The sequence below is a fragment of the Pseudopodoces humilis genome, chromosome 4 (assembly GCF_049639895.1).
Source record: "Pseudopodoces humilis isolate 2021_Gansu_Grassland_sample_001 chromosome 4, ASM4963989v1, whole genome shotgun sequence".
Taxonomy (NCBI): domain Eukaryota; kingdom Metazoa; phylum Chordata; class Aves; order Passeriformes; family Paridae; genus Pseudopodoces; species Pseudopodoces humilis.
This window is the reverse complement of record NC_142203.1, coordinates 33,748,340-33,771,714: the sequence shown is the minus strand read 5'-3', so window position 1 is coordinate 33,771,714 and position 23,375 is coordinate 33,748,340. Positions and strand designations below refer to the sequence as shown.

General features: G+C 41.6%; 1 protein-coding gene across 3 annotated transcripts in view; it reads left to right on the top strand.

Annotated features, from left to right (window-relative positions):
* The first annotated feature begins 22,801 nt into the window (after positions 1 to 22,801).
* The window catches only part of ABCA1 (ATP binding cassette subfamily A member 1), a 92,469-nt gene continuing 91,895 nt past the window's right edge, over positions 22,802 to 23,375 (top strand). For 2 of the 3 annotated variants that reach the window (XM_005530933.3, XM_088054538.1), the window contains exon 1: positions 22,802 to 22,898. The gene's annotated coding sequence lies outside the window, so the exon portion shown is untranslated. Of the gene's footprint in view, positions 22,899 to 23,271; positions 23,351 to 23,375 lie in introns of all 3 variants that reach the window. The other variant, XM_014259655.2, reaches the window with a different exon arrangement.

Below are 23,375 nucleotides of genomic sequence, written 5' to 3'. Positions count from 1 at the left end.
GGAAGGAATTCACATAGATGTAATTGATACACAGGTTTAGAAACCTACTGTATTGAGTAATGGTATGATGTTTTCTACATATTGTTACTGTCACCACACCTACTCAGTTTTAGATAGATAGTTAAATCAGGTAAAGGCCTGATATGCAGTCAAATGCATGATTTGAGGAGAAATCAGCCCAAAAATCTCTTACATGTTGTGTTTATAAAGGGCAGAAGTGGTGATGTAGGATCAGCCCACCGAGATTTTCACTCATACAGCTTTATGCACAGCTGTAAAGCACCTGCAGAATTCCTGTCACTGTATTTTTTTTGTGTATAATAATGACTATCTCCTATCTCTTGACATACCCAAAGCTCAAAAAATATTAAAAACCAGTGATCTTTGTGCTCTATAAACTGTAGTACCATTTGAAGCTTGACATAGCTGCAGTAAGTTATTCACGCTTATTAGGAATTAAATTCCAGAGGAGGGAGAGGAGATGAAGGCTGTGTGATGGTGCAAGTCTGTCTCTATTGCAGCACCTGCCCCATGCCACTATTGACAACAGCCACTCTCCTCCTAATGTTTTACAAAACAAATGCCCCCTACTGCGCTCCGTGAAGGAAGAGAGCAAAAAAAGCTGGAGATTTATTAGCGTCCCTGTGGGATTTTTAAGTTTCGTGTGTGGCTGTTTACAGAACAGGCAGCTGCCCAGCTGGAGCGCGTCGGTCCTGCCCCGGGCAGGATGCTGCGTCGCCCCCAGTCACACCTCTGCTGGCTGGCCCTGCGACAGCACAGCAACTGGCCCGGGGCATCCCTCTCCCCAGAATGGTTTTTGGTCCCTAACCACAGTCCACCGGAAAGATGCTTAGGTCTATTAAGTCTAGAACCTGAGATGCTGGTTATACACATAATCATACTAATGCACACTATTATATGTATATGAGAGCTGACTCTTTTTCACATGCTGGGAACTAACATGGAGGTCAGAGGCTGTCTGGGTTAGCAGCAGCACGAATTACCCGAAGCTCCTTAAGGGAGACCGTAAACAACTAAAAAGAAAGCCTAGAGAGACGCCGTTTGTCTTGTCTCTGTCACCTCAGAGATGAAAATCTGTTCAAATAGCAATAATTTATTAAAGTTACTAAATACAGCTTTACTGCTGCTAATAAAGGGCTGTACACAGAGTGGCTCATAAAGGCAAGGCGGCCGCAGCTGGTGCCAGGCTCGGCGAAGTGCGAGGCCGCCCGGAGGCTGGGGTGGGTTTGTGTATGAGCGGCAGCAGCACATGTGACCGAAGCACGATTCGTGTCTGAGAGGACGTGGCAGCACCCGACACTTCCGCAGCCCGGACGAGCGCCAGGTCTCCCGAGAGGGGGACGCTGGTGGGAGGTTGGTGGAAGCAGAGCAGTGCTTCCCTTTGTCCGGCGGGCTCCCTATGCACCCCTCGCCCCCATCCCAGCAGCTAGGGGACGGCTGGGGACAGGAAAGGGGAGGCACGGGGCTCCGGCCCGCCCATCCCCTTCTCCCCACCAAACGCGCATACCAACCACTTTTTTTTTTTTCCTATGGACGAGGCATATCGGGAGGGGAGAGAGACCTGCAGAAAAGTTAGGGGCGCTGGCTCTTTTGTGCTATCAGCACCCCTTGTTCCGTAGTTGCCCCATCCCCCGTCTCTACCTGTGTTCTGCCCCCCCGCATTTCCTGCCCCCACGCCGGGCAGCCCCCCCGTGCCCGCGGTCCAGGCGGGGCGGGGGAAGCGCTTCCCGCGGGCGATGACTCCGAGTTACTTTTCACCTACTTGGCGGCGGCGCTCGCCGCGGGGTTACTGCCGGTCAGGCTGCCCGAGCTCCGAGCAGTGCCGCGCTCCCGCAGCCTGCTCCTCCGGACACGCACCCCGAGCACATCCGCTGCCCCAGAGCCCCCCAGGCCCTCAGCCTTTCCCGCGGGAAGCCACGCAGGTGGCAGTGTCACTTTAGTAGGGGCGAGGATTCTCCGATGCAGCAGGAGCCGGTGCGTGTTATATTCGTCAGCTCGGCTCCCCCTCTGCTCCCACGACCACCACCTGTTTTGCAGCCGAGAGGTTATGTGTTCGCAGGACTCGCACTGTAGATACCCCAGAGCTTGCTCATCCCAAACGCTGGCAAGGGGAGCGAGTGTTTTCGCTGCTCGCCGAGGGTGGCTGAGAGCGGGGTTACTGCCGGTCACTGCCGCAGGGCGTGCGCCGCTCGCTTTCCACTCCTGCAGAGCGCCTCCGATCCTGTAAACCATACTTCTTCATTTCCTTCAAACGCTGCTAGCAAAATCGTAACGCAAGCCCGACCTGCACCACAATTACCTAGCAAAGTAATTTTCAGTAGTCCCAGTAGTAACGCTGCCTGAATGAGTCTTCTGTTGGGCACAAAGCTTGCAGCAATACTGTATGGATTTTAGCATGAAGGGATTACTTTTACTGAGAATTTTGATCTTGGATCAACCAAAAGTGTTGAAAAGAGACTTACAAAACCTCCAGACCGACACCAAAACCATTATTTTCTGAGCTTGCAGTACAAGATGGAGAAAACAGTAAGATCCGAGGTCTTTCCTGGGAGAGAACTGAAACATTTGCTTGCTCTGTAAGAGCTGGATATCTCTAGTGTCAAAACTACGGTGGTGAGGCATGCACAGCAATTTTTAAAAGAGTAAATAAAAAGAAAAAATATTAAATATTAAAAATTAAAAAATATTAAAAATAAGTACATTTTTAAGTGTTTACTGAGATCAGACATGAATCCTGCAGCTGGATTGAATTTTGTACTTCAGGAGGTTTAAATATATGCTTCCTCTAGGTAAAACTTACCCAGTCTCAATTTGGCCTTTTGTATTAATTCCATAAATTTACCCTGTAGTCATTAGCCAGGAAAATCAGGTAAGGACTTTGTTCTTTTGTATTGTATGTAGTTACAACATGGCTGTTCCTACCCATGTTTCAAGGGCAAGGCTATAAAGAACGGTGAAGGTGATCCTAAGTGGCCTGTGAACTGAAGATACTGATTATCCATAGGGACTTCTAGCTCAGTTTCAGGAGTGTTTGCAGGTATTTCTGACACTGTAATTACTTTTTTCTTTTTAACTGTTTTAACAGAAGGATAAACTCTCAAAGCACAACACAACAGTCCTCCTTTGGTCTAGAAGAGACCAAATTGAAGGAAATTTGATGCAAGCATGTGTAACATAATACACATTCACAGTTTTTGTATACCACTCCATAAAGGAAATGTAAGTACAGCTTGTCATTAAACACTTACATAAGAAATGAACGAATATTTTTATTCTTTCATGAGGTACAGATTGCTCCTATTTAGCTGTTTAAGCTGTGGCATACACTAGCCAAAACCATGACATTTGGATAGAAATGTAAAATGAAGCAGTAAAGAGGAAGAATGTCTCCTTGCCCTTAGAAGCAGCTTTGCGATTTGCTATAAATGCTTATGATGTTTTCCCTCACACTTGTGGGGTTTTTTTTTTGTGTGTTTTTCACTGGAATTCAACCCATTGTCCCCTTACAGACTTTCTTCCCTCCACTTCTAAAGCACTGATTAGCTTCTCTTTCCCTTTCTCTCTCTCTCTTTACTGATCATCCCTATGCTGCAAAAAGGCCCAAATACAATGAGGAGAAATATTTTGATTTGCTGTAGGAAATGAAGGGAGGGGGTAGGAATGTAACCATTCTATCAGCTTTGCAGTCTTTGATGTTGTTTTCCCCTCCCCCTCTCCTTGCATTGCCCACAGCTGTTGATGCAGATCTTCCACCTGCATTTGCTTTCTTTCACTTAAGGGATATTTATGGGAAACTACACAATTGCTGTTTACTAAGTACTGAACTGTCTGGGGGGGCATTAAACATAAAAGTGAATCTACTGACTTCCTCATGAATACAAAGTTTACCAAAACTGTAATTTTGTGTCCCTAGTGGGATAAAGAGATTTTCTGATTTACAATTATTCACACAATTTTATTGTCTCCTGAACTTTGCAGTAGCTGTGGACTTGCATGCATACCAGTGAAGAAGCAGTTTCCATACTTTAAAAGAAATGTCAGCATGCTTGGGAGGACAGAATTACAAGCTAAAATTGGTGTAGGTAAAACAATCTTTTGAAGAGGAGCATACCAGAGCTAATACTGCAGTCTCTTTCAAAAGACCCTGAATCTTACGGGTTTTCTTCTGGATCTGTGCTTGTGAGTGTTCATAATTTTTGTGCTTCCTTTTCATCTGCCATTACTCTTTTTGTCCCTCCAGATCTTTGTCCCTCTTTGTGTCACTTCAGTGGTGACTCAGACTTGTAGCTAGAAATCCCAGACTGCAGCAGTGGAAAATGTTGTGCTTCAGGCAAGTGCGTTTCCTAATCTGTCTCAAAGTGTCAGTTGAAAATCAGATAGACACACAGCACTTTCTAATATCATTCCTCTCCTACTGTATTTTTAGGTGATTTTACATTTCTAATTTGGACAGCTTAAAATGTAAGAGAGCTGTTCTTGAGAGGGGTTATTTTATACCAGATTGTAGAAAGCTCATGCCCCTATGATGTTTCTGACAAGACTGGACATGTCTTGTCAGCTTGGAAACTAAGCCAGTTGAGCTGGAATTTTATTATAAACTGCATTGTCTTTAAAAATAGCACAGATTTCCAATTCAGTTTCCTTGCAAGTGTAATTGGAGCCCTGTTTAATGGAATTTTCATTATCTGGCCTACAAAGACAAGAACTCCAATGTAGAAGTCCTGTGCAGTAAATACAGCAGTCAGGATCTTTAAGTCTTCATTTTCAGCTTTATTTTGAGAATTAGGAATTTAATGTTAGGAACTAGAATGACATATTTTTATCTCACGTGTGGGAATTTTTGGTCAGATTTGTTTCCCAGATTTGTTTCACCATTTACCTCTCCAGGCTGAAATTAAAACTTCAGTGATGTAACTGGGATTTTATAAATAGATTTCTGAAATGATTGAATGAAATATATGAGGCTGGGTATGGAGCTAAAGGGACTTAATTTTTTATAAAAGTTCAGTGTTTCAGGTATGTGAAAAATACTTATATGCTGCAATAACTGTCTTCATATTTGGTGCTTACACAGTTCACAACTACTAGTTGGAAATCTTATGCATTACTCTAGTACAAACAAAATGTATTGTGGCAACCATCACATGTAATAAATGAAATGGTAAGAAATACTTTTGCATCAGGATGGAAGTAAAATCATAAAGAAAAATATCATGAAGAATGTGGAAGTCAAAAAGAAGATAAGTAGAAGCTAACTGTTGTAACATAAGCTTTCCTCTCTCAGAAAAATGGAGTTCTCTGTTTCTTTGTTTTCAAGTGGATGTCCAACATACTATTAAACTAAGTGGTGAACATTTCTCTATACATGCAAGAAATCTAGATACTTTTTTCAACCTATCTCCCTTTAAATTTGCTTTAAATGCTCTGACTGTCCTGCAGTGTGCACACAGATGCTACAGATTGAGAGCCTGCAAGCACACGTGCACTTGCATTTGATTGCGAGAGCAGAGCATTCAAAGAATGTATTTTGGTCATGCCCAGCTACTGTTTGAGGTTTGTCAGCACAGTCATTGGCCTGTGCAGGTCTGAAATAACAGTGAAGTGCAGAAGCTTGGCTATGGATTTGTCTTACCTTTTAAATAATTCTTCTATTAATACTGTGCAGCTTTTCTTTTATCATGCTAAAATGGTAACATACACTGATGAGCACAAAGAACAAGCTAATTTCTCTGGCACTAGCTGTTCCTTACAGCTTACAGATCTACACTGTCTAAACAGCCTTGTGCTCTGAACAAAAGCCCTCCTATTGGAGAAGTAACTCTTTTTGACTTCAAGAGCTGTGCTGAACTCAATAATCTCTTCCTGTTCTGTGGCTGAGGAATTGAGAGGTTTAATACTGAAAGGAAACAAAACAAAACAAACCTCTGCAGCATAATGATTTAAAAACACATGGCTACTTCAGCAGCAAAATGAATGTGGAGACCAGTCTTGTGCCAAGGGAAGAAAGCACATTCATTTTTATTACAGTAACAGCAGGATTATTGCTTTACATCATATGTTCGTTATTTAACTTTCCCCTTGGAGCCTGTAGCATGCTCTGGGCACTATGTAAATAACAATTCTTTCTGTGTAAGAAATGCTATTCTCTTATTTTTTTATATGGTTACCTGTTAGCAGTAACTGAAAGCTGTGCCTGGGTCTGAGACCCTGCTTTACAACCCCAGCAGGCTGAGAATGCTAGGTAGTAAACAGAAAATAAGTGCATCTATCTAGGAGTTGGAAATGTGTCAATAATTTTCTTTCTTCTGATTGCCATTAAAAAAATATAAATTGCATATTTTAGTGTTGACCTGAATAAAATTCTGAATTGTATATCTGAAGCTCTGCTCTTTTAATTTGTCCCAGAGCCTGCAATGCAATACAGACCTTATCAAGCAGTCTCAAGCCTTCTCTTTGTTCCTCTGATTTCAGTCATCTTGACACCAGTGTGAAATCATCACAGCTCATCACACTTAAGCAGGAATTGTATTAGTTCAGCAATTCCTAAAGGAAATAGATGAAATGAAGGTAGAGTGGCCAGGCCACAGAAACACCATGTAGGTTTAATGTATGCTCTTCCTTTTTCTAATCAGTTGTTGTGACAGGGGGGATACACATTATTCCTGCCTCTACATTACATCATTATATGACATATGAATCTTAAATGTGGTGCTTGGTACAGTTGAGATGCAGGACATGGGTCTTGGCTAGAATTGTCCTATGTGCTGATGTCAGTAGAATTAAAAGAATGGTGAAGTATATACATTTTTATAGGCCTGATATTAATAAAAAATATATTTACATATGCATGCAAATGGATGCAAGCAGTCTGGGTTTGGCTGCTGAACTGCATACTGTGATCCTATTTAATACACAATGTAAAGGTTCTCTGTTCATAAGTGATTTTTGACGTTATTCACTTGCTACCACAGCAGTTCTCTGAATTGGCCTCTAACATGCTAAGAAGAGTTACAGTAAAGTGTACAAGCAGCCTTTAGAGCAGTGACCTCCTTGGAGTCACCTGGAACTTTGAAGAATGTATGGCAAAATTGTCTTCCTGAAAAGAAGAGAATGGAAGGGTTTTGTGGAGATGTTTTGGTACCAGTACAACTTGCCTCACCTGAACATGCCTGAAGGAAGAAACTGGTAAAACTTCCTTTTGAGGGAAGAGGAGGGGCAGGCACTGATCTTGTGTCTCTGATGCCCAGTGATGGAACCTCAGGGAATGGCTTGAAGTGTCAGGGGAGGTTTAGGTTGGATATTAGGAAAAGGTTCTTCACCCAGAGGGCACTGGAACAGGCTCATTAGGAAAGTGGTCACAGCACCGGCCTGACAGAGCTCAAGAAGTGTTTGGACAATGCTCTTGGGAAGATGGTGTGTTCCCTGGGGATGGTCTGGTGCCAGGCCATGAGTTGCAATGATCCTTGAGGGTCTCTTCCAACTCTACTTATTCTGTTATTCTGTGAAGCTTTTTTCTGTGATTCCCGCATACAGAGGAGGATACTGACTGCTGGCTGGGGATATGAGTAATATTGATTACAAAGGTTTTCTGTCAGGTGATTCTTCACTGACAGAGGGCTATGCTTTCGTTTCAATAGTAGCCATACACTTTGTAAGACAAATTCTGTCCAGTTCTAGATCATAGGGCCATCTTGAATTAAGTGATGCCCAAACCTTTGGTGACAGGAATGTTTTGCATTTAACAACATAACATTTTTTTGTTCCATACATACACCAAACTGAAAAAAATTGATTTGCTTTGCTTTGCATGTCTCCACCTATTCTATAAAGCATTCAACAGGTTTCTGCTCAGTCACTGTGAGAATAACAACAAAAAACTGTTAAAAATAACCAAAAAATCCCACCCAAGAACAGCAGCATTTTCAGCTTTGTCTGCTACAGTGGAGCCTTTGTTGCCCTCTGAGTTCTGTAGTCCATCAGTACATGAAATCTCTGTGAGAAGGGAAGAAAGACCTACAGTTCAAAACTCCACCTGCACCACCTCTGCTTTCAAAAACAGTGGCCTTGCCCAAGGCTTAAAAATGCATGTGCAGAAAGGACAAACATTTCCTTTCTTCCTGTAAGGTATTTGTAACTTTCTCTTCACATTATTTTTAAAGTTCCCTTTTTTAGCCTGAGCAAAGTGTTGGGTTTGGTTTTGTTTTCTTTTTCTTTTTTGTCAGGAGTAAGGGTGTAGGGGACTGAAGGACTTTGTAAAGGATAGAACTAAACCTATCTTCTTTTACACACTGTTAGGGCTTTTGCACTGTGCCAAAGGCTCACCTGCACCATGGGTTTCCTGGCAGGAGAAATCAGATTATGTTCATTGTAATATATATCAGACAGTTTCTTCTGTCTTTTTGCATCTAAATTTACATGCAAATCCCAGAATCACAGGGACTCTGTGTGGGATTCTTTAAGAATTTGTACTAGTCACAATCTAGTGTTGGCAAGAGAGCTCAAGCTTTATCTTTTATTACTTACAGATCACTCAGAAAGGCAGGCCCATGTGCAAAGTGTTTATGAAATCTGAGTCTACATAATCTAAAGCTGTCAGACCATTGTCCCTGTGATTCCAAACCTGTAACTGATACAGCTGGAAGAGAGGTATTTTCAGACCATGCTGCCATGTCTTGAAATTATCCACTTCCCACTGAGAGATCTTATTCTGTAATGTTTCAGGAAGGTTTAACTGCCTACCTTAGTGTTAAGTCAGAAAGGATGGGACATCAAATTAGTTAGAAAAAAGAAGAGCTGATGGGTAGAACAGTTAATCTGAATATAGAAAAGCCAGACCAGTTTGAGGAGTTTAGTTGACGAAGAAATCCTGATTTTAGGAAGGGAATAGAAGGTCAATGGATTTTGCAGCGCAGCATGGAAAACAAAATGAAGCAAGAGGAAGGCTTAATTTTCATTTTGAAAATGTAATGGTTCTGTTAACAGCTGCCTGACTAACAGCAGAATGCACCTCATGTGTGCCTCTGTGTGTGTGATACAGCAAGAGCCTTTGCCTAGGCTGCTTAGGAGTTAACTTTCAAGCAGTTAACCTGCCATCAGTTTGGCAAGCTGCAGAAGCATATCAAGAATGGATTAAAACAGGTGATAAACATAATTTTGAAGGAATCCTATGGTTTTCTTCTAGTATTTTTTCATCACTTTTTAACAACTGCATATTTCAGAGTGTTCAGCTGATTACTCTTCACTGTGTCTCACAAGTCTGATCTGTATTGAACTGAATAGTCTTTTGGGGTTGAATCATGAACAAATACTCACTTAAAGCTTGAATGAACAGTAGTGCATTCCATGCACACTGAATATGTCCACAGAATAATAGTACTCAGCTGTAAATTAACTCCCTTCCTAAGAAGAAGCTTCCTTGTGCCAACAAACTCTAAGTCTGTTTATGTTTACACCAGCAGTATAGTGGTCTGTGGAAATGGAGGAATGTCTTGCAGTAATTTAGACATATTTGCAGCCTGTCCCAGCAATTTGGTGATTTACTGTCTTTAAAAAGCAAACTCCCCATTTATATAAGCCAGGCCTTCATACTGGTTTGGAATGATGTGATGTAGCTAAGAGCACCCTGGTTTATCCTTTCACAGACACTACCTTTGTGTGCTGCTTTGTGAGAGGTGTTTGTACAGGCTGGGCATAGGCAGAAATTAAGTTCATTTTGTAGGGAAAAAGGTAGGAGGAAAGTATAAGGGAGGGTGAGGGCTGAACTGGCATAAACAATAAATCCCATTTATGTTATTCTCTCTCTGTTCACATGAATGCTTGTTGATATTTCCTTTGGTACTATGTTTTTCCTCAAGATAAATATTAATTTGATGCTTTAGAAACCAGCCTTGTCAAAGAGAAAAGAGATAAAACAGGGTGCTCCAGGTAATTTGAATAGTTGCAATAACACCAACAGATGATGAGTCATCCATTTAAAGCTCATTAAACATGGGAGTAATTAATTAAGCTTGTGAAAAATTTAAAAGTACAAACTTTGCTATGAAAGATTAATTTTTAATCATAGCTAATGTTGTTCTGCAGCCATAGGCATGCAGGATTTGGATGCCATTTTTATGTGGCAGAATGAAACATTTCACTTAGATTGGTTTGACAGAAAAGTTTGGAGAGGTCTTCCCTTTAATATATGTATGTGAGGCCCAGGTTCACATACAGATCAGTAATAGTGTTGGAGGTGATGAAACTGTTACTTCCAATTAGAAGAAAGTACTGTAATTTTGATGCATGAATATATGAAAGGCTGATATGAAGTTTACCAGTGGCTTAGCAACTCAACATGAACTTGATTTTGTAGGAAAAACAAGGGCTGATTTTTGCCCTCTCCTTTATTTTGTGTTTATATAGAGCTGAGCAAAACTTGACTTTGTCTGTAGCTAATCTCCACTGATATCACAGAATCACTTCTATTCTGAACAGCAGGGAAGAACTTGACTCAGAGGTGAGTGACAGTAATTTGTGAAGTGTCAGATGTGTGGGTCATTTGTGTGTTGCTTTACAGCCCCTCTCTCCTGTACTGGTTCATTCAGCCTCTGCTTCACTGACATCCACAGCTCCAAGTCAGTTGGTGCATCTTAAAGAAAGGAGAAAGGCCTGCCATCTGCTCTGTACCACTGCTGCCGAAACTCCACAGAATACAAACAGCAAGTCAGAGCTTAGCTGCCAGCAGCTTCCATCCACCTCGGAGGTGCCAGGTACTGTAAGTGAAAAGATAGAAAAACTGGATGTCTGCAAATCAGTCCCAGGAACAAAAAGCTGGAAGAACCAGGGTTTTAAGATTCTCAGTAAAGTATAGCTAAAATAAGTGCATGCAGGATTTGCATGCAGCTGTGATAACTCAGAGTGTGTAAGGGAATATGTAGTTTAGTGCAATGTATATTACTACTGATATTTGAAGACACAGGTCAAAAAAGAGTTTGCTTCACAGAGGATTCTGAGTTGGAAGGGAAGAGACCTGCAAGGGTCATCAAGTCAGTCTCTTCTAAATAAATGGCCCATATGGGGATTGGACCCACAAATCTTTTTGTTATAACCACTGCACCATGGTCTATTCAAGTAAACTAATCTTAGGGTCAGTTGCTGTTTTCCATAAAGGCAGTCTTACTCTTTCTTCACCAGTTTTCCTCAGTGAACAATTTAGGCATCCAACACTACATGTTTTCAAATCTTAGACACATGCCAGAAAACTTATCTGTGAGGATATTCTCTAGAATTTTAAGTGGCCAAGAAATGTGGAATTGAAGTGACAAAGAGGTTTGTTTAATTTCTAGTACTTGCTAATACCAAACAGAATAATTCCATACATAAAACTGGTTTTTTGTGCATGGGAGGTCAACTTTCAAAACAGGGAGAGCATCTATGTATAGAACTGAATCATTCAAGTCTCCAGAATCTGTTCTAGTTGGTGGGGGGAGCCAGTAGCTCCTGTACTGCTGGAAAATTTTAACCTGAAACACAGTGGCTTCCATAAAGCTTTGACAGCAGTGACAGTAAGCAGTAGATTTACGCTGACATTCCCAAGGTTGTAGATATTGTGCAAAAGGAGCAGGTGACACAAAACTCCTGACTGCTGGTTCCCCTCCAAGCAGTTACAGCATAGCTAGATTTTTTTTTAACTATATATTTTCCTGTGAGAACAGGGCATCCAACCATGATGCCATACTTGGTTTGACACCTCCTCCAGCTCCCTTGTGGCAGCGTGCGCAGCTGAGTGTGATTGTGATATAGCAGTGTGCAGGTGTACTTTATAGTTATGCTCTGTTCCATTGCAGAGAGAGTAACATGGAAAGACAGGGTGGGAAGATCCCTTGGGAAGCAATTTTTTTCCACCATGTTTTTCTGAAGTAGGATCAACTTAACATAAACTTTTCCTAATAGAATTGTTAGCCAAATTTCCAGTACAAGGTAAAAAATTGCCATGGGTTGGCTCATTAGGGAATTAAAGATACACCAAAATAAAGGTAATAGTGTAAATCAAGACAGATTGCTTCTTCTTACTGTCATTCTGTGATAGGTAGGTTGCAGTCCATTTCTCAGAGTGGCAGTTTATAAGAAGGGCTACAAACCATGTAGCCCTTCTTATAGACTACAGCCTGTAAGGTGTAGTCTGCAGCCTTCAGGGACACACCTGCACAGGGGCCAAAGTAGCTAAGAAGCTCAATGCATAGAGGATGCTCAGTTCTCCCTGAAAAATGAACCAAAGAAACCCTTGAAAAAAATAAGGGTTTGGGGTTTTTTCCCGCTCTGGGAGGAGTTTTTCCTTGTGTAGGCAGGGTCACACTGCATCCACAAATCACTGCTGTTTCTATGTGTCCACATGCAACTAGCTAATAAAAAAAAACCTAATTAGACAGAACTGATAAAAAACATTGGTAATTATTCTATGAAAGCTCTGATCTGTGGCTGATACAAAATTGAAGAATTTGTGCCTCTTAATGTGTTTCCCGTTTGCTGTCTCATGTTCTTTCTAGCTCTTCCTAGATTTTCTTGTTTGTTTTAAATTCCATTGAAACCATGGCAGCAAGGGCAGTGGAAGGGAAGAACAAAGAAGCTGGAGAAGATGGAATCCTTTTATAGCTGAGTTTAGGGTAAGAAATTTTTTTTTTTTATTCTGTAGACAGCAGATTTTCATTCTTCAATTTTCATTCTTAATTTGTTGTAAAACCCATCTTCCATTCTTAAAGTCTAGTTTGGGCAACAGCAAAATGTGTCCCCAGTTATTTCTACAGTCTTTGTTCTATTCATGCAGCCTGAGATTTCCCAGCTGTAATACCCTACAAACCAACAGTGTATATAAGATCATCATATATGATGTTATATACAGGAATCTATTCAGGGCACAGTATAATTATGCAGTATTACATGCTTTGATGTCTAAACTGTAATTGCACAGGGAAGAATATTGCATAAGCTTTCTGCTATCAGAGACTTATTTATAATGCATACTGGAACGTATATAAATGGATCATTAATATTATCTTTGAACAACACCCTAATCATTAAGTACAATGTGTAGAAGACAAAAGCAGGTGATACATTGTGGCTCCAGAGCTGTAACTCTAGAGTTACAGTCCTGAAGAAATTCTAGTTATTGTTGGTAGCTTCAAAGTTACTCATCTGTGAGAGGCTCATAAAATCTTTAACTGGAACTGAAAACAACTTAGGGAAATGAAATCTGAATGTCCCAACTCAAACACTTCCAAAATGGTCTTGGAGATCAAGAGTGAAATTCTGAACCTGTAACTGAATGGATTTTTTGGGGTGGAAAAAATTCAGACAAGTGCTTATTTGAGGACTAAAATCACTTGGCAGCATTTAAAATCCAACCTTAGCTTACTTTTCAGAGTCAGTGAACTACTTTACCTTTATGTGCTAAAGGGACTGCAGAACATGCAGGTGAACTGCATAGAATCTTTCTATCCTGAGAGAAATATATTTAGCCCAGTGAGTAGCAGGTTGAATCTGAAGAAGAGCCTAAATTTCTGTAGAAGAAGTTTGTGGATGATAAACAAATTGCAAATGAGAACCCTTCTGTATTTTAACAGGAATCCATGAAGTTTCTTGTCTTTTTCTGACCAAATAAGTGGTAATGGAGTGGGGAAAAGAAAATTATTAATAACCAATTGGACCTGATTAAAATAAAAATAAAAATCTGTATCTGAAGTTAAGCTACTGAAGTAACACCCATTTAATCTGAAGAGTGTATGTTTAGAAGGAATAGAATTCTGAAGGAAGAGGCATAAAGTCCAAGTAATTAATTTCTAAAAGTTATTGCAACCATGTCTTAAATATGTGTATCAACACTGACGTTATATTGAAAGCTATACAAAGCTACGTTAATTCCATATCTTTCTAAGATTAGCACAAAATATCACACAAAGTTTTAAGGGCTCTAATGGAAAAAGATGTTTTTACAGAAACCGTATTGTATCGGTTTCATATATCGGTTTTCTTGATCATAGCTTCTTATGAGGTAACACTGTTACTGGCACTTGGATTCTGAAAGTTTGTCCTGGTAATATTTCATTGAGTTTAATAAAGAAAGTAAAATATGCCATAACCTAGAATGCATGTTTATCTTATGCACAATCTTGGGAGAGCTTTATACAAAACCATACAAATAAAACTTGTATTACATCTTTCTGTATGGTCTGCATCCTGTCATTTTAACATTATATACCCAGTTTTCTCATGCCTTCTGTTACTTCATATTTCTCTTTTGAAAACTAATAATTTTGGGCTGATTGCTAGGAATTATTTTCACTGCAGATTTCTTCCTGGCAGGCTACACTGATTCAGTAGATTACCCACCAATAAAGAGAAGTCCTGGAAATATTAGTCAAAAAAGATTGTCCCTGATCATAAACACTTTTAGAAAGATATAAATGTCAATACTGATGAGCAGCTCAGGGAGCAGCCTGGACAAAGATCATAGAATACAGCAATTGTAATAAAAGTCTTCCCTGAATGTGCAATAAGAAAGTGAACAAGTTTTTACAGCTATCAAGAAAAAGAGACAGATGCTCATTGCTGTGTAATTCTGATGGGGATAATGCTGAAGACATTGCTTTTCTCAAGAAAAAGCATATTAATGGCTGCCTGGGAGAGCCCTGATTTAGTAGATCCTGACTTGGGGGAAAAAAAGACCAGAGTGTTTTTTTCCTTTTAAGGTAGTAGATTCAGTAAACATAAATAAATCCTGTACAACTATGAGTGATACTCTGATGCTTAAGAAATGGAGGAAACAGCTAATACAAGAAATAAGAAGCCCCAGAATTAATAGTTTTTGTGGAAGTTCTGTCTAGCATGTCCAGGAGCATGTGCAGCAGGAGAGAATGACTGTGTAAAGATATGAGGACAGAGAAATGAAGGTCAATTGTTTTGTCCTTCTCCAAACAGGGGCAGGTGGGAATATGTTGAAGCAGAAGCACCAAAGTGAGAAGGAGATCTTCTAAGGTGGAGAGAAACAGAAAGAACATCTTCTGAAGGAGGGGCAGGATCTGCATACTGGAGTTGGTGAGTTTGGATGCTGGACAATCACAAGGCAGTATTTCACTTGGGAATGTCATGCTATAAAGAGGGAAAGTGACCTCTTTATCTATCTTTATCTATCTAAGTGATAGCTTAGGTACTGGGCCTCTATGGAAAGGCACAATAGATTGTGAGTTCATCGAATACCCTGGAAGTTTGTTGATATCTTGACTAGTGGCTGCACAGACTCTGGCAACAACACTGTGGGCAGGTTAAAGGCAGCAAGAGCATTAGTCTCTCCAACTACTTCACAAGATGCAAAGTAATGGATGGGAGGGGTGAGGGTGCAGCAGGGAAGATTAACTTTGATTTTGTCCTTTTGCTGAAAATGCTAGAGTGATAGTTAACAGACACACATAGAGATACCTGTTCTTCATATAATGACAAAATGAGCAGAAGCAGGAACTCATTCTGAAGCCAAGAACAGGACTGTGTCTCCAGAGCAAGCTGTCTACACCCAAGATCCAGCCCTGCATGCCTGCAAGCAGCTAAAAAATGTACAAGTCAAACTTATTGCCTTGATAAAATTACTGGAAGTATTCAGAAAGTGCAGATATTTAAATGGGCCAAAATGTAACAGCTGGCAGAACTCAAAATCTGCCTGATTTTTTATGTACAACAACAGTGCCAAGCAAACCCCAATCTGGGCAATCAAGTTAGAGGAAAACAAATTAGGCTCTACAGACCAGACTGAAGGTCTCTGTGTGGAATTCAGCTGTCAGTTCTAAGCAGCTCTGGAAAAATTTGGGTTTCATTAGAGATTGTTCATTCTGCATCATGGGTTTTTCTTGATGTTTGAGGAAACACAAGATTTGAAGAAACACCCCTAAAGATCACTTTCTGACCATGTTTCTCCGAGTGTATAAAGAGAACAGAAGCAAAGCCTTAGTCCTTTCTCTGTAAAAAGGAATTATAAAGGAGGTGTTTCTTGCCTCCTGGAAAGCAAATCCTTGGTTGTAAGCATGGACTCAGAAAAGCTCAATAATGTGGAGTACTCATGAGCTCAGCAGAGGCAAGAAGGGACAAGAGGAGGATATGGTTTTGATAACAGCAAGAAAGGGATGATTCCTTCTTTGAGGGCATTGCAGTTTATGCTAGACAAGAGGCCTTTATCCTCCCTTCTTTTAAACATGGGCACAGGTTGCACAGAGATGGTGCAGAGTCCTTTAGTGGAGGTATTCAGAAGTCATCTGAAGACATTTCTGAATGACAGGCTCAAAGGGACCCTGCTGGGGCACAGGAGGTTGGACTAGATGGCATCCAGTGGGGCCTTCCAACCTGACGCATTCTGCAATTGTGTCAGGTATGGGACACTCTTCCAGCCCCAAGAGGGATACAGTGAGAGCTGGGAAGCTGCTGAAGAGCCTAAAAACTTACAGAGCTTTGCTTTTGTGGAGGCCATAAGGTTCATTGGCCTGTGTATTAGAGTGAGCCTACATAAAAACCTTCCAGGGCCTGAGGATGGCTTGCTCGGAGTGTAATTTTTAAGACCAGAGGTGAGGGACAGCACACTTTCCTTCATGGCCTCTGGTCATGCTGGTGCTGAAGCAAGCAGCTTACGGACCAGTTCCATTCTGTCTTTCCTTCTGGTTCACAAGCTGGTTTTGAACACATGATGGTGCATTTTCTTCCTTCCTGGAATGTCATTATCTAGTGAAGGAAAAACATCACTTCCTAAAACTTATCCCTTACCACTAAGATTTGCACTGAATATTGTTATCTGCAGCTCAAAAGCTGTGGGTGAAAGAAGTTTTGCTAATCAGGGACTAACTTTAACTCCATTTAAATCTACAACCAACAAATGCCATCAAAATCCCAGGTGCATATCTCTACTGACTTAACTCGGCTACTCAAATCTATGCTGTTTATATAAAAGGCTGAAACTTTTGTAGTAACAAACTCAGTGTATGAGTACTTATTCAGGAAAAAGTTGCATTGAGTTCCGTAATTCAATTGATTGATGAAGGATCTTAAATGTGAATTTATTTTTTTTTTCATTTATTTATTTATTTTTAAAGTTTAAGAAACTAAAGTAATGCAGCTGATGTGGCATAACATCTGGATGACCTCAAGGAAGTTTTGGTAATTGACCATTTTAACTTTCATTTTAGGGGCTTCATTTGGTGAAGTTTATATCCTGGATGACCCATGAAGATTCACCTAAACTGAGGTTGAATAAAAACATATTGCATCATTTAATTAGCTGTCTTTGCATTTGATCAGGTTCTGTGTCTATTAGGCTTTATTTCTGTTTTGTGATGAATTTTCTTCTATCTTGTTCTATGCACTGGGGATGTTATTAGCATATAATTTTATAATGGGAGACGAAGTGCAGAATTTTTCGAAGCATTTTGCATTGAACTTTAATGTTCTACATAGCTATCCATACAGTCCCATGGCTGGCACAGAAACCCTGGCTCACACAGGCCAGCCTGTCCCTATGTCCCTGTCTGACAATGCATATGTAATGCACACTGGAATATTTCCATAGGAGTCCTATTTTGGGCTAATTTTTAGAAGACTGACAATTGCAGAGAGGAAGGGTGAAACATTAAAAATACTTCCATGCTGCATGACATTGGGAAGTATACACCTGGAGAATCTGAGAAAAGCAAAAAATTCATATTGAATTAAAATTGCTACCTTATATAAACTTCCAATGTTTTAATTGGCAACTCTACATGTTTTCCTTGCTCCTCAAACTATAGGTTATGTCCATGGTTGGGAAAATCAGTTTATTTCTGTCAAAGAATTTTTACCACCTAAGTATTTAACTGCATGTATATTTTACATCTTAAAAGCAGTAATTTTGTTAACAGTGAGCCTCATGGCACCCTACTTTATATAGCTAACTGCAGATGCAATTTTACTCATATTAATGTTAAGTATTTGTGATAAATTACAAGGCAATGCTTGTGATGATGGTCTCTCTTCTTAAAACAACATCAGTCGTCTGGCAACTAACCCACATGAGAAATGGCTTTTAAATCACCCTTCTTAAACACAAGATTAACATAAACATTAGGAAGTGTTTCCAGTAATTGCTTGAACTGTGGCTTGCTCATATCTGAGCTACAATATATTTATATTTTATTTAAAGGACTTAGAACCGTCTTATTAATGACAGCTGCCAGTTTGAAGCCTATGTTTATCTTGAAAGATGGAGAGGATGAGCACAAGCTCTTTTGTCCCTGTCAGGCGCTGGGATAGGCCTGCAGTATTCTTTGATTGGGAGGCAGCAGCTTCCCAGATTCACTTCTTCACATGGCACAGACAAGCACTTCAAAGCTTTCCTACTGCAGGGCATAGCAGAGGATGTATTTAAACCTTCTGTTTATTCACAGGTGCAGTAGCTAAACAGCAATTCTCTTACCTACTTTCTTCTGGAAATAGGATGGGAAGAAAAGTGTGTGTGGAAGGTTGCAGTAAACAGCAAGTTGTAGTCACTTGTACTAACTGGGCTGTAAACCAGGCTGGAGTGACTACACTGCCATGCTATAAATCGAAGCTAGGATGTTCAGGGACAGCTTAGGCTGCTATAAAGTAGTAATAACAATGCAATTACTTCTTTCTAAAAGTTAGGAAGCTCTTTCCAAGAAGACCTTACAAAAGCTGTCACCATCCTATGACTCAGGTATTTCAAATCAAGGGAAAGTAAACCCAGACAGAAGAGGTGCTTGAAATAGAATATAATCTTCAGTGTGTGTCCCAAGGTAAGAGTGAGGAATCTTGAAGCTATGTTTCTGTAACAAGGATGCCAAGCAAAAAAAAGAGGTGAGCAAAGTACTTTGAAAAGTAATTTTTTTTAAATGGAAGTATTGTTGATCTGCTGTCTTCCCTGCTTCTTGAATTTAGTCCAGACTAGATCATCTGGGGCTAAAAAGAACTTGGACTTCCAGATGATGCAACTAAAGGTGTATTAAACTGCAGCTTCCTTTATTTCTGAAACCTGTCATAGAAACCTTTGGTTTATACCAAGACATTTCTTGGTATGCTTGTCTAAGCCCACAGTCTTCTGTAGTATCCTGACATTAGGAAACATCAATCTTTCAGAGTTAACAATGGTGTGTTTTGCCTTGTAGAAGTTACAAGTACAAAGAAACAACTTCCTCCTCACTTCCTCCTGTGAGAACACAGCGTGTTTTCCTATTTTCAGTTCCACCCCTTCATTCCACTACATAATGGCTTTTCCATGAACAGCAGTTTACATGTCCTCTGACTTCTTAGTAACCTGGTGCAGCTAACAGTCCCTTCGCAGGTCTGCAGCCCTCCCTTCCACCCAGCCTTGGACACTACTGTGGGCTGCTTGCTGAAAGCCAATGTAATAAGGGAATGGGATGAAGGAGAAGACTGGCTTTTGGAAAAAGACAAAGGATCAGGTCTTATCTGAAAGTGCATGTCATGTGAACTGCACATTGGGCATAACTGGCAGGCCTTTAGTATTGGAAGCTGCATGGGAAGAGGCCATGAACTCCTCTGTGCCAGTTACAGCTGCCATCAGACGGTTTGAAAGGGATTAAAACCCCCACTGAGTGCCAAAAACTCAGCTAGGTGAAAGCAGCACATGGCACTTCTGCTCAAACATATTTAAAAAAAGAAAAGCCCCTAGGACAGGAGATGCTGGAGAAAATGTGAGGATATCTGTGAGATGGAGGAAGTGGAGGAGACACGTAGAAGGAAGAGACACAGTCTTGGAAGGAGCTGCTCCATGCCAAAGAAGGGACGCCCTGTAGGGAGCTGTGGCACACAGAGGACACACTATGAAACAGTGGAATAGTAATGCAAGAAGCAGTGGAGGAAAATGAGTAAGAAGCAAACAACGGCAAAAAGAACCATTACACACTGACCCCAACTGTCCACATTGCCCAGTGCCTCTCACAGAAAGAACTGGGGCAAAGGGACTGATCATAACACCTATTGAAAGCAAGGGATGTCGAGACCAGAAAGGGGTAGGAGAGGTGCTTGAGCTTGGGAAGGAAGGAGAAATGTCTTTCTGTAAGTGTTTATGTCTGCCTTTCTCCTCTCTGTATCTGAATCAGTAGCTGAAATTTTGTGTTAGCCGTCAATAAATTAAATTAAGCAGGAAGTCCCATGTGAGACTGCTTTATCTGCAAAGATCTATCGTACCTTCCACAGGAGAGAGAAACCAGAATATTTGCTGTACATGAAAGAGTTGGGAGGTACGAATATCTTCAAGAAATCTCTAGAAGTCACATGTGCTCATCTGCCTGAGATCTCAAACTACTCAAATATAAGAATAGTTATTCTTAGAAACTGTTTGCAGTATGGCTATTGACTTTGTACAGCCTAGTGACTGGATCTAACTGTGCCCCCTTTTCCTGCCATCCTTCTTGTACCATCTGCCAACGCTTGTCCCTTAGTGACCTCATATCACTGCCATGCCACAAGGAGAAGCAAAACCAGCGAAATGATATCCAGTGGTGCACAAGGATTTCCCATCATGCTACAGGTATTTTAACAAAATGAATCAAATGCTCCATTCACTTCTCATGAACAGCTGTATATTAGCTGTCTTATTGGAAAATGTTGTTCAAGTGTTTTAACAGTTGGCACCAACTCCCAGAATTTAAAAAATCTAGCATTCTGATGATGTTGCAAAAACTCACACTTTCCTTAGAGGAACCTGAATTTAAATAGACATCAGCAGCAGCACAATTGTCAGCTCTTCAGTATTGACATAGCTCTGTTTCCACTGAAGTTAAATCACTAATTCTTTTTAAAAATCCATCCACTATAACCTCTCTTTCAAACTCCTTTTTATGTGGGATGAGGCATAACGCTTTGTTGATTGTAAACTAAATGTGCTCTTTCTCCCTGCGTTCTGACTAACCATGCAGAAATTCTTTGTTTTAGAATTTAAAATTACAATCCAGCAGTGTTTGGAAATGTGCAAAATGCAAAGCTCTAGCATATGGTGAAAAACACACAGCTGCATTTATACACTAAATAAAGACCTTGTTTTTACTTCAGTCTTACCACCAGATGAAGGTACAAACAGAATGAATCTGTTCAAGTCAGTGACATTATGTAGCAGTAACACCGGGGTCAGAATCAGGAACTTCTTTGTTTTGTCCAGACTTTAGCCCATTTGTGAGATGTTGACACACAGGTACTGAGGGAAGGAGCTAGGGTCACTGTGAAAATGAATGTGTGACCTTTTATTCAGTGTAGAAGGGTCTGCATTATTAATTTGAATATTCACTGCGGTCTGTGATAGTCCAGTGCATTATGTCAGATTACAAATTGCCTCAGCTCTCTGGAATTTGCTTTCAGGTGTCTGTATTTCTGTGCCACTTGAAAAAAATACCATGGGGGTAGTCTGAGCATGGAAATAAAAGCCAGGAATCTTGAAGATACGGTTCCCTCAGTAACCATGTGTCATCCAGATTGCTCACAATAAGGCAAAGCATTAAGACCATGAACGATAACATCAGCCACTTCATTGCAAAAGAGAAATGGCAGTGCATTATATCTGTAGAGGGAACCATAATTTAGAGTTGCCTGCCTTTTGTGCATTACTTGTTTTCATTCACAGAGCATTTTATGCTTTGAAAATGCACTGCTATACTTTCACAAATTGCACTGCATGATCTTACAGGGCTCTTGACATGTAACCAGCAAAAAATTTGGAAAGGTTTGTATGATGGGTGGTTTCTAAGGGAGGACCCCATATTAGAGGACAGCTTCAGCCATCAGACAATATTGCTAAGACCAGGCCATTTCTCTGGTAGATAAAACACAGTATCATTCACGGATTTTGTGTTTGGAGCAAGTCAGTTTGCTCACTGTGAACTGTTAAAAACAAATTGAGATTTGTTTTTATGAAGTTTGTGAATAGTTGTAAATTTCTGCATAAACTGACACAACTGAATTAATCCTTATTTGTGGCTATCTATCCAAGTGTTACCTTTCACAGTTGCTTGCCTTTTTATTACCATAGGTGACATGGAGTACAGGACGTCTGGTCCTGCTGAAGCTGTTTATTATTGATTGATTCCTTTCAGGCCATCACTCTTCGTACACTCAGTACCCCTGCAGCTGTAGAGCTGAGGACGGACCTGTGCCCAGTTTGTACCGGCTCAGCTCAAGAGATGCGGGGAGTGGTGCAGGCCTGGAGACGTGGGCGGCTGCAGCACACTCACCCCGCAGGTAACTCCGTGCCCGGGTTTCTGCTCTTTCTTCCCACACTCCCCGGAAAGAGGCGCCCGGGGGGCCGGCGCGGGAGGCAATGCCAGGGGCTGGGATGCTTCTCGACGCACCTGGGGGTGCGGAGTTTCACAAAAAGCAGCGAGAGCGGGTAGCCCACGGAGCGCCGTCCCGCCGTGCGGGGCCGGGGAGAATATACTCATCCTCGCAGTTTGTTTTTGGCTGCACGGTGCACGCCTACATGCAAATCGCCGCGCCTCCCCACTCCGCCCCAGTAGAAGCCGCTGCCTTTGGAAAATAAAAAAAAAAGGGGGTGGGGGGTGGAGGGAGCGGGCCGAGGAGGACGGGAGGGGAGAAAAAGAAGAAAGGAGAGAGAAACGAGAAAAGGCGACTTCGAGAAGACCCCAGAGGGAGGGGAAAAGCAGTGTGCTGGGCGGCCCCGGCCGTGGAAGGGGCGGGCTGGCCCGCCGGGGGCAGCTCCGCGCCGCCCTATAAGAAGGCAGTGCGGGGCGGGGGCGCCTGGTAGCGGCAGCGGGGCCGGCGGGGGGGCGGGGAGCGGAGCCGGAGGGGATCGCGGAGCAGGCGGTGGCCCCCCTCGGGACCGACGGCGGCTGCTGGCCGGGGAGGTAGGCGGGGGGACGCATCGCGGGCAGCTGTCGGGGAGGTTTCTCACTTGTCCCCGCTCCGCCTGGAACGAGCGACACAAAGCGAGAGGGAAAACGCAAATGAGTAGTGGTGTCGTGGAGGGATGGAAGGGGGTGTTCTATTGGGCTTTTTTTTTGTTGTTTGTTTGTTTATTTTCTTATTGCTTTGGGATTTTTGTCTTCCGACGTGTTGCCACTCTGTGCCGAGCCTGTCGACAGCGCTGGTCGGAGGATGGTTTACAGCGTAGCGGGGCATCGGAAAGGGGCTAATAGTGTTAGTGTGTGTGTGTGTGTGTGTGAGAGAGGGGCGTGGTTGTGTGTGCTTATTTTTTTTAAAATAGCTATTTTATTTTAGCTTATCCTGAGCGAGGCGACTCTGACTTGGCAGCGCTCACGGAGGGTGGCTCACCTTACTGCTGCCTCTCCCAGCCCCGGTGCGTGCTAGAAGATAACGGGAGG